This window comes from Myotis daubentonii, chromosome 12, assembly GCF_963259705.1.
Source record: "Myotis daubentonii chromosome 12, mMyoDau2.1, whole genome shotgun sequence".
Lineage (NCBI taxonomy): Eukaryota > Metazoa > Chordata > Mammalia > Chiroptera > Vespertilionidae > Myotis > Myotis daubentonii.
The window spans coordinates 24164823-24176206 of NC_081851.1; positions in this window are offsets into that span (position 1 = coordinate 24164823).

The window sequence follows — 11384 nt, forward strand, 5'->3', positions numbered from 1 at the left end:
GGACCGTCTGCTCTGGCGTGAAATGGAGATTAGTAAGCCTCCGACATTTTCCCTGTGACTCAGGAAAGGAGGGGGGCAGGTAGGGGGTGAGTATTTTTAAATCAAGGTTGTGTGCATATGAAGGAGTCAACAATGGATCTTCCATCCCTGTTTTTTCCTTTCCTAAGGCACCCGCTTTCAACCCTGGTTCCTGTGTGTCTCGGTGTTAGCCTTCCCTTCTGCATACACAGACCCTAACCTCCCACCATCACTTTGGTAAGATCAGTATTCCGAGCATGTGAAAGGTAGTGCTGAGCTGCTGAGTCATACAGTGACGCTACCGTGATCACTTCCTGACATTTTGTTGTCCTGTTCTTGTCACTAATTGATCTCAAAACTCCCAGTTGTCTGATTTTGTCTCGGGGACCATCAAAAGCGACAGGCATGGTCTCTCTCCAGCGTGGAAGGAAGCCTTACTCACAGCTTCTCATCTCATCTGGACAAGTTGTATATCTGTCCTGAGATCTTCCTCATCCTTCTGGGCATTTCTTTTACCTCCTTTGTTAAATTTCCCATTTCCCGTAGCCCGTTTTTCATTTTTTTTTTTTCTTCTTCTTTTGGCTTACTCCCTTGCTTTTGTGGAGAATGTCCTCTAGCAGCTTCCTGAGAAAGAGCTGGGGAGGAGTTTGTTGAGACCTTGTGTGTCTGCACGTGTGTTTATTCTGTCTTCACATGTAATTGGTCATTTGAGTGTAGAGTCTAGGTTCGAAATAATCCCCCTCCAGGAATTGAGGGCACTGCGTTGGTGGAAGTCTGAACCCTTTCTGATGACTTGGTGTGTGTGCCCCGCCCTCCTTGCCGGAAGCTTGCTGGGGTATTTACTCCTTAGTGTGGCTAACTTGACAGTGCAGAGGTGGTTCATTCTTCAGTGGACTGAGCACTCACTCCTGTGAAGCCCAGAAATTCACATCCTTCAGTTCTAGGAACTTCCTGAATTACTGTGATATCCTCCACACCTTTTTCTTTTTTCTCCTAAGCTATTGAACGAGCCCTTTAATTTCCCATTTTTTTGCTCAATACATTCTTACTTCTCTGACCTTGTCCTTTATGTCCTATTTCATGGATGCGATCAGTACCTTTTTCTTAACTATTAGTGGTAATTTTAGTTTGTTAACATGGTTCCCATTTTTGGCTCTGGCTTTTGCTCTGGTCTGTGCCCTGCCACGGCTTTCCTTGGCTGCCGGATGCTCTTTGATCTCATATTTAAGAGCAGAAAGAAGTGCTGGTGGGAAGCTCAGTGCGCGGGCGGTGCTGGTGGGACTGTGGCGCCTTCGTCTCAGGCAGTGCTTTTCCACTAGTTGTGATTTTTGTGACAATATGTCAAAATATTGGCAATATTGAGACTTCTGGTTGTCACAGTTGGGGGATGCTACTGGCCCGAGAAATCTTGCTATGAACACCCTACAGTGTACAGGGGCCCCCCACAAAGACGTAACCCGGACTAAAATGTCAAAAGTGCTGAGGTAGAGAAACCCTGGGTGAGGTGATCCCAGAGAAGAGCCAGGTCTCAGTGTGACTCAAATCTGTGGGGCTGGCGGGGAAGAGGTCACTGTTCAACTGCGAAAGTAGGTTTACAGCTGTGAGTATGCAAAAACAGTTTATTCTTACATTATTACTTATTGTATTATTTTCCATACCAGCAACTGTAAACCTACTTTTGCCCCACCCTGTGTTTCTCTGTTTCCAGCACCGGTAGTTCCTGCTTTGTGGCTTCTACATGCATGGATTCTATACCACCGTTTGGGTAAATAACCCAGTCTCCCAGCAACGTGGTTCAAATTTCAGTTGCTGTGGCACAGGCACTAACTCGAATGCTAGCTCTCCAGCCCAGAAAGCACACCTGCAGAGCCGAGTGACCTGCCCAGGTCCCCCCTCATCTGTGGGTGGCTGCTTGCTGCGCATCTGTTACTCTGCTCACTCGATGACAGAGCTCTTGGCGTCGCCTCCTGTTCTCCCAGCGGTGGAGAGGGCTGCAGAGATAGGGCTTTTAGTGCCCCTGATGGGTTAGCTCCTCATTCTCTTCGGGACTTGGACAAAAGTATCAAAACGTGTTTTTTACCGTCAAACACAGCTCTCATCAATTCGGCCAGCGGACAAAGAGGTTATTTCCACTTCTCATGGACTTTTGGGCAGGCTATTGCTGCTACGACTGGAGATTTTACAATTTCTTTAGCTGAGGTTTGGAAGAAATCGAAAGCATCGTAGCAAAAAGTGACAGTAATGCACAGTGTGGCAGAATTCAAACTGAACGTAAACTGGCTTGTATTTGACCGGGGAAAGGCTGGCGCGGCTGCTGTGAGGAAGTTGGTGAAGGTGACCTTGTCAACATGAGGGAGGAAAGGGTGCAGATGTCTCGGAGGAAGTGACTGATGGGACTTCTCAGAGATGGTTCACAGCAGTGAGAAAAGGTCCGATGTGGGAAGCCCATCCCCAAACACTTCCATCCCAATATTTCTAATGATTTAAGTCAGCGGGCTAAGTAAATGGTAGCTTAGCTATTTTATGATTTCCATATACATTTATAACTGTCATCTAATGTTTTGAGAAAAAAATTTTAAAGCTCATGGGACGACCATCTTCCCTAGTAACGGTTGGTTATTAGACCACCTTGCATGGTCACATTTGTGGACCCACAGCTACTGTGCAGAGCGAGGGCGGCCTCTGTGTTACTTGCCCTCAACTCTGCCCGCTGTTTCCCAGCCCATGGGCCCTCCATGGTGCCCTTTGTAAAATAAACGTCCAGTCTGATGCCACGCGGAAGACCATGCCTGGCCGCAGTGTGGGGCACAGGCGTGGTGATTGCAACTGTACATGAAAATAGAAGAGTACAACGAACCGCGGGCACCAGGCGCCCTCCATCCAGCTCCAACCACAGTCAGCATTCTGCTCTCGCATCTGCTTCTCCCTCTCACAGAAACATTTTTACCGGAGTATTTTAAACCTAATATCATCGGACCTGTATATTACTTGAAGCTAGAATCTAAAGGTAATGTTTTGTTTTTAAATGTCACCACAGGTGCCCTGACTGCTTCCTAGACTTCGAGTGACAGCCTTTCAGGGGCCACCTTAGCCTCGGCCGTCTCAGGCTGGTCCCTTGTCCCCATGTGCTATCCCGCTGCCACAGTTCAGTGGTTTTGTCTCCTAGCCCGATGACTGTGATACCGTTGTAATTAACTAGTTACTAATAATAGAAAAGGAACAAAGGGAAGACCAGACACAGACATGGTCCCTGCAAACCACAGGGAGGGAAACACAGGGAATATAGGGGCATCCCCAGGAAAGTTGAGATGACAAAGGGAATATGACTTGCTTGTCAGTCACACCTGGGAACAGAGGTCATTGGCCAGAGTGGGGGTGAGATACATAATCCCCTAAACAAATTCACTCTCTTGGTTCCTCTTGGCATGCTTGGCTCATGGCTCGTGGCTCATGCTCGGCTACCTGGCACAGACCCCACACACAATGGACTAAATGGACTACAGCTAGCCTTTGCTGTCCTGGACCCGGCGCAACATGGAATGGAAACTCTGAACACTGACTTTGCTTCTAGCTTTACTGAAACCCAGATTATACTTCTACAACTGGAAATAAAGCTTCCTACCATACCTCATCCTCCCGTGCAAGTCTCAGAAAATTCCTTTTCTCGGGATATCATTAGAGGTCCTCCTCCAGCAGCATCCAGTGGGAAAGGGTGCCCCCACTTGGTCTGGTAACAACTGTGTCTCCAATAGTCCCTTACGGCCATTTGGGTGGTGTTTCAGGGGAAGTTTAAGGTCAATGTTTCAACCTGTTTTCACCTAGGAATTCTTGACTAGTTGATATTTTAGTCATTTATTTTTTTTAATCATCTGAGGATTTTTTTCTTTTTTAAAAAAAATATATTTTATTGATTTTTTACAGGGAGGAAGGGAGAGGGATAGAGAGTTAGAAACATTGATGAGAGGGAAACATCGATCAGCTGCCTCCTGCACACCCCCTACTGGGGATGTGCCCGCAGCCAAGGTACATGCCCTTGACCGGAATCGAACCTGGGACCCTTGAGTCCGCAGGCCAACACTCTATCCACTGAGCCAAACGGGTTAGGGCCTGAGGATTTTTTTCTATTCATTTTTTAGAGACAGTGGAAGGAAGAGGAAGAGACAGAAACACTGATGTGAGAGACACATCGATTGGTTGCCTTCCGCATGCCCCCAAGCAGGGCTGGGAGCCTGCAACTGAGGTATGTGCCCTTGACCGGAATCAAACCCGGGACCCTTCAGTCCTCAGGCTGATGCTCTATCCACTGACTAAGCTAGAGCTTAGTCATTTTTTTTTAAGTGAAAAATTTATTGGAATGTTTAAATTGAAAATTTTTGAACAATTAAGCATAGAAGGTAGAGAATGAGAGAACCTTGCATGCTTTTCCGTTTCCCTGTTCCATTACCCAAAGGTAACTGTCAGTGGCTTGCATGTCTTCTAAGGCATTTTGCCTGTACATATGTGCACATACGTGTGCATGTGGGCACAAACACACCACACACAGAGTCATTCTGAGAGATGAAGCTGCTGCTTCCTTGGTAAAGCCCTTTTAGTGTCTAAAAGTTCAGTGGTGTCAGAATAAGCAGGTCAGTGCTGAGTCACCTGGTTAACCCCCTGCAGTGGCTTATATAATCCTGCATTGTGTACTTGCAAGTTACCGTCATCTTTGCAAGCTGGGCTAAGCTTTGGGCTAAGCTGGGGCTTTCAACAGTTCATTTCCTTATTGGCAAGGAAATAAAGGATTTGTTCTCACCCTACCTTACTCTTGACTTCCGGCAACTTAAAGCTGCTTAGAGTCCGAAGGTGACATGCTCACTAAAAGCTGGGCTGTGGTGTTTCCTATAAAATCCACTGGCCTGGGGACGCCCGGTCTATTAACCCCTCTCTACTGTGTTTGTGCAGTACATATGACTCACAAATATCTTTTTTTTAAATGTGTTTTTTATTGATTTTAGAGAGAGAGGAAAGGAGAGGGAGAGAGGGATAGAAACATTAAAGATGAGAGACTCATTGATGGGCTGCCTCCTGCATGCCCTCTACTGGGGATCGAGCCCCAAACCCAGGCATGTGCCCTGACCAGGAATTGAACTGTGACCTCCTGGTTCATGGGTCAATGTTCAACCACTGAGCCACACCAGCCGGGCCGATTTGCAAATATCTTTGCCAATGATTTTCTCTTGTCTCACACCTGATCTTGCTCATCGCTCTAAATTTCAGTAAGGCTACCGCACGCCTGTCCCGAGGTGTGAGAGTCATTTCTCGTTAGCCCTGTTCCTTTGCCTCTACTTGAGAGACCTAAATCCTAATTCTTTAACAATCCTCTTTTCAGCTGGGACCCTGAGATGTCTGGGAAGCTTGGAAGGGTCAGCCAGCTGGAGATCTTGGAGGTGCTCCTCCCAAACTGTTACCTTTGTGGCAGATGGAGACCCTTAATCGCTGTTTCAAATAACTACGAAAATGACACACTAGAGCTGCTGATTGGTCCTTTGCCTTTCTAGCCTTCCATTCTGTTTGGACAGGATGCGGGTTTCCTCGCCTCATCTGAACAGGCTGGGGTGCAGGGCAGAGGAGCCAGACGGTGGTGTTCTGGGGACGGCTGCATTCCCAGCACGGCCTCCCCTCCCAGGGTAGCACTGCTGAAGACCCAGATAGAGGCGCCTACCTCCCATTCATTCTATTTCTAGAAGCCAGCAAATGCTCTCTAATTGCAGGCTTGGGCAAACGCCTCAGCAGTGTTTCTCACTGTGCTAATTGGTAAAATATAATTTTCAACTCACTGTGTCCTGCTTTGCAAAATAATAGTTGGCAGCTGAGTTGCCAATTTGGTTCCTAAAGTGAAACTGCTTTTTAGTTTAGCATTAGGGATAATGGGCCTTTGGAAATCCCGGGGAGACCTGTGCTGTGTACAAGGACCATTAGAGTTCACATTTCCGCCTATGAGAACCAGGCGCCTATTGATTTGATGTCTTTTCCTGGGCTCTTTTATTAAATTAAATTTCAATGGTGAATTTTGGGGGGCCGGCTTCTGGGAACATTAGTCAATACTGCCCATTAGTCGGGTCCTATGATGGGCCTGTGTGTTCCTTATTGAATTGGAAGGGAGGTCAATTTCTTGGGGCTGAGACGTTAGCTTCTGGCAGGCTCTCCGTCAGCCTCAAGGTGGTTGGCCTCGCCAGCTTTCTGGAAATACTGTCAGCTTGTGAGTGTGAAGTTGGTGTGACACTTGGCTTTTCTTAGAGTGGCTGTTGTGTCCACAGAGAATCGCTATCTGGCACAGAGAAAGGCTTTAAATTGAAAGTTTAATCTCTCTAAGCTTTAGTTCCCTTGTCCAAAGATTGGTGATAATAATTGTACTGATGTTACCAGATTTTTATGAGGATTCAGTAAAATAATGCATGTAAAGTGTGCAGTGCCCAATACTTCATAAATAGTGTTTATTAACTAATCTAATCATGCAAGTAAATGTAGGTAACTTTTCTTGATATGGTTCAACTTGACACTGATTCCTTGACACTGATACCTTCTTTGACTGGGGTATGACAGGTAATTTTCCTTAATGATACCTTCATTTCTTAAATCTGAAATGAAGAACTTAATTGAATGGATTGCCTTTGAAGGCAAGTCTATAAGACACTGTATAAATTAGGATTCGGTTAAACCTAATGGCAGAAAATACCAAGAACAGAGAAGACAGTTTATTTCTCCCCTAAGTGTAAGAAGCCCGGTGCTGTTACAGTGGTGCCCTGGTCTCCAGGGTAGGGAGGCAGGCTCCACCTTCACCATGTGGTGACTGCCTTGAGACCCCAGGCCCAAAACTGCCAGCTGTGGTCGTTGGTAATGTAACCGATAAGTCTGCTCACTCAAAGTCCTGATGCCTCGTGAGGTGAAGTACACATCAGAGGGTGGGATATGAGCCCCGCTCTTGGTACCAGAATCCAATCAGAAGATGGGACTCATGGGTGTTTAACAAAATTTAGTTAAAGATGGAAAGTGTTAACTGGGTAACTGAAATGGCCCAAAGCAAACGCTAAGGTGTCATGGAGGTAGCAACTATGGAGGCTGGGGGAACAAACAAGACGTTGGAGCTATTAAAACTTCAGGAGCTTGGCCCTGGCCGGCTTGGCCCAGTGGATAGAGCATTGTTGGTCCTCAGAGTGAAGGGTCCCAGGTTCGATTCTGGTCAAGGACATGTACGTTGCTTGCAGGCTCAATCTCAGGCCCTGGTTGGGGCATGTGCAGGAGGCAACCAATCGATGTGTCTCTCTCACATCAATCTTTCTCTCTCTGTCTCTCCCCCGCCCTTCCACTCTCTCTAAAAACCAATGGAAAAATATCCTCGTCTGAGGATTAACAATAACAACAACTTTAGGAGCTTGGAGAGGAGCCCTGTGAGGCTGATAGATCTCTGGGGAAGCGGCACCGGGTGGCTGGTGCTGGCGTCTCAGCTTGGAAGGGTCGGTGGGCCTAGGGCCCATACCTGAGGAGGGCATGGTGGCGGCTGGTGACTTTGAGAGGCTGACTGTGAGGGCTGCCAATCTGTAAACAGAATCAACTGCTGCAGGGGAAGGAACTGCTGCATCAGAGTGGAGCAATGTGGGGGTGACTGCACAGGGACAGGAAGTGAGCAAGCAGGAAGTTGGTCTCCGCAGGTTCCTCTCAGCTCCCCTGTTGCAAACCACAGCAGGGGAGCAGCTGCAGACCAAGGTGCTCCGAGGGTCCTGGCCCAGCGTCACCCCAAAATGCAGAGGCTTAACAACTGGCACAGGGGTGTCTGCCAGATCTCTCCACTTTAAAAGTATCTTTGGCCTTTAAAAAAAAGTGCCTCATCTCGGGGTGAAACTTTCAGATTGTGTGACTACCCAACAGTCTTTTGTTCAGTGGCCTTGGTGTCCACGGATGAATCTGGTAGCTGTAAAATGGTGATTTTCTCTTTTTCTCGATCCTGATCCTTGTCCTTTATTAGTTGGCATTCCTTAGTGAAGGAGAGCTTTCCCGCCTGTCCCCTGTTCCCTGCCCTGAGAAATGTGGTTTTCGGTTGGGTGGCCATATGCCCAGATGGAGTTGTCCACTGGGAACGAACAGGGGGAGAAGATACTGGTGAGGCGCTGGCCCTCCATCCCAGTTCCAAACAAGCCATCCTATCCCTGCAGTTGCATCCCTGATTGCTTGAGCTGTACAAGCTCCAGAAGGGATGGGAAGGAATTAGTGTTTTGTACAGGAAAACATGAGGGAACACAACCGAACTTCACTGGGGGCGTTTGTCTCAGGGAGGACCACATAGACTGGGGTCCTCAGCCTTGTCTGGGCATCGGCCTCGCCTGCAGAGCTGAGGCCTGGGCAGAGCATTGTGGTATCACTGGTCTGGGAGAGACCCGGGCATCAGGAGTTTAGGAAGCTCTCCTGAGGATTCCAGGAGGCGTGCAGGCTTGAGAACCCTAAACCAGGAGCCAGCCTGGCCACACGGGGTGAAAGTGTGCTCTTCCTTACGCTCCATCAGGTGGGATGAAGGAACCAATGAGATTTACTGGCATGTCTTGCTGTCAAATCAGCATTTTCAAAACTCTGCCCACTGTTAGTGTTTGACCACCTGGTACATTTGATCTCTCCCTTTCAAAAAAGAGTTGACTGTTCTCATAATGCTGGCCCAGATTCAGGCACCCAGGCTAAGAGTGCGTCTCATGACTTCAGCCACAAACTCATCTGAGCTTCTGTAAAACGGGAGCATGCTTTTCCGCCTTAAGATGGAGTGAAGGAGAGAATCCAAAGGTGAATAAATGCTCAGGGGTGGGCTGTGGGAGTGGAAGGGGCAGCAGTTGCTACTCTATGCTGAGCCTCCAGCACCCCCATGCGCACCCAGCACTGGGCTACACACTTAGCATAACGCGGGCCTTCATAAAAATTTGATGTGAACTATCTCAGGCATAGAAAAGGCTATCTATATATAGAAAAGGCTAAGTGACCGACTGTCCATCCGTCCGACCATCTGAGCAGCCGGTACGAATGACACGCACTGGCAACTTAGAAATAATAAACGTTGACTCACCTGCGCGACACATATAAAGCTCTCACTGGCCCTAATCACACACAACGCCAGAATGTATCTGAAGACCAACTATTGGTGCAATGTACCTCTGAAGCTGAAAGAAAGCATCATCATCAACAGAATATGTCTGAAGACCAACTACTTAATTTCCTTTCAATGTGCAAGAATCCATGCACCGGGCCACTAGTATAGGAATAAAATAATGACCATTCATGTACCCACCACGTAGTGTAAGATTTCAGGGCCTGGATTTGCTCTCCCCTGGTTCCATTCAGGCGGAATGGAACTACTGACTGAATTTAGTGCTCATTATTTTTTGATTTTATGATAGATGTATGTGTCCCTAAGTGATACATACCATTGGTTTGCAGGTTCTCGGGCTCTATGTAAATGACCTCACACTGTATGCATTCTCACACAAATTACTATTTGTTGTTTAGCATTGTAGTGTGATTCCTCCACGTTTTTATGTGGCTCATTCATGACCACACACATGTTTATCTGATTTCCGGTCAACACAGGTGGTTTCAAATTTTTGAAAATTAAAAACAGTGCTACCATTTGCCTTCTCATATGGGTTTCCTTGGGCACCTGTGCAGGCGTTTCTCTGGGTCTAAATCAAGGACTAGAATTGCTGCATTGTACTATATGTTTACCTTTAATCTTATGAGATCTTGCCAAATTGCTCTCCAAAATTGAACCTTTTTGTACTCTCATCGCCAGTGTATCAGAGTTCCAATTCTATGCCTTTGTCAACACTTGGTATTTCTCAAACAAAAATATTTTGCCAAATACATTATTTCTTTTTTGGGGGGGGATGGGGTAATGCTCACCCAAGGAAATTTTTTCCATTGATTTTTAGGGAGTGGGAGGGGAGGAGGGGGAAGGGAGAGGGAGAGAGAAAGGGAGAGAGAGAGAGAGAGTGAGAGAGAGAGGAACATAGATGAGAGACACATCAATTGGTTGCCTCCCAAACACACTCCACCCGGGACTGGGGTTTGAACCTGTACCCTGGGTATGTGCCCTGGTGGGGAATTGAGCCTGCAGCCTTTTTGGTGTATGAGATGATGCTTCAATCAACTGAGCCACGGGGCTGGGGCTTCAGCTGCTGACCTTTGAGATAGTTTGTTAACGATAGGAACCAGAGATGCAGTGAAGGCAGACACTGGGGACAGGTGCCCTTTATCCTTCATGGATATCGCGAAATATGTGTATTGAAACATTTCCCCACTTAAAATGCCGCTGTTGCCTGTTTGTGGGGTTTTATTGCCAGGGTCTTGGGAAGCTCTCCCATATCAATGACCCAAGGTGGAGTGTTGGACTCAACACAGCCTGATTTGAGCATAATTATAAGCATTTAGATAATGCCGGCATTTTCTGAATGCCTAGCACACAACTCCATCATCCCCAGTGAACACAGTGGTCTCCGGCCGCCTGGTCTACCCCGACTGGAGAGAACACTTGATGGGCTGAGCCTTGGTCTGCCTGCTCCTCACTCCCCATGTGAGAGAGGGAGCCCCCAGCTCCCTCTCTGTGTAGAACTTGCCATCAAACCCCAGAGTTCTTGGGAAGAGCCGCTGATCTGTGTGAGCACAAAACCGCTGCGATAGGCCAATGAAAACCGTGTTTTGGAAAGAGAGAGGCTGTGCGGGGTGTCGTTTCTGCAGAGCTGCTGGGCTGACACCAGGCTGGTGCCTCCTTGCTTGGTTCCTCCTGAGCCGCCCTCCTGGTGCCGAGGAACTGCCACACTTGTTGGGGGGGGAGTGGGAATGGGGGGACAGCAGCTCTGGCGGGCCGCCTGTGTCACTGGGTACTTCTTTTTGTGACAGTCGCAAGTGGTTTCCTAGATTAAGCACTGTTACATGGCCCCTGTCCCTGAGCGCTGTGTGCCCCTTTATTGAGGGGCTGGCGGAGCAGGCAGCGAGGACCTGGCTCAGTGTGGTGTGGGGCTCTAGTTCCTGACATGGGTCCCCATTTCCTGGGCCTGCATGTCTGTAGCTTTACCCCGGGGCTGGCAGGGTTTGAGCCCTGAGCTTGGGAAGAAATGACAAATGATGTTATGAATCTCTCTAAGAGATAAGGGACCAAGTTTCTCCAATGACGTAAGTATTCCTCTCCAGATTTCAGGGCCCAGGCTCCAGGCTGTTTCCTTTCCGTTCCCACAGGAAGCCCCGTGCCGTGGCCATGTGATAGCTCAGTAGCCCCAGGTTTCTGGTGGGGACTTCAGTCCTTCCAACTCCAGCAGCCAAGACAAGCCAGTCCTACCCCACTCCAGGATGACATG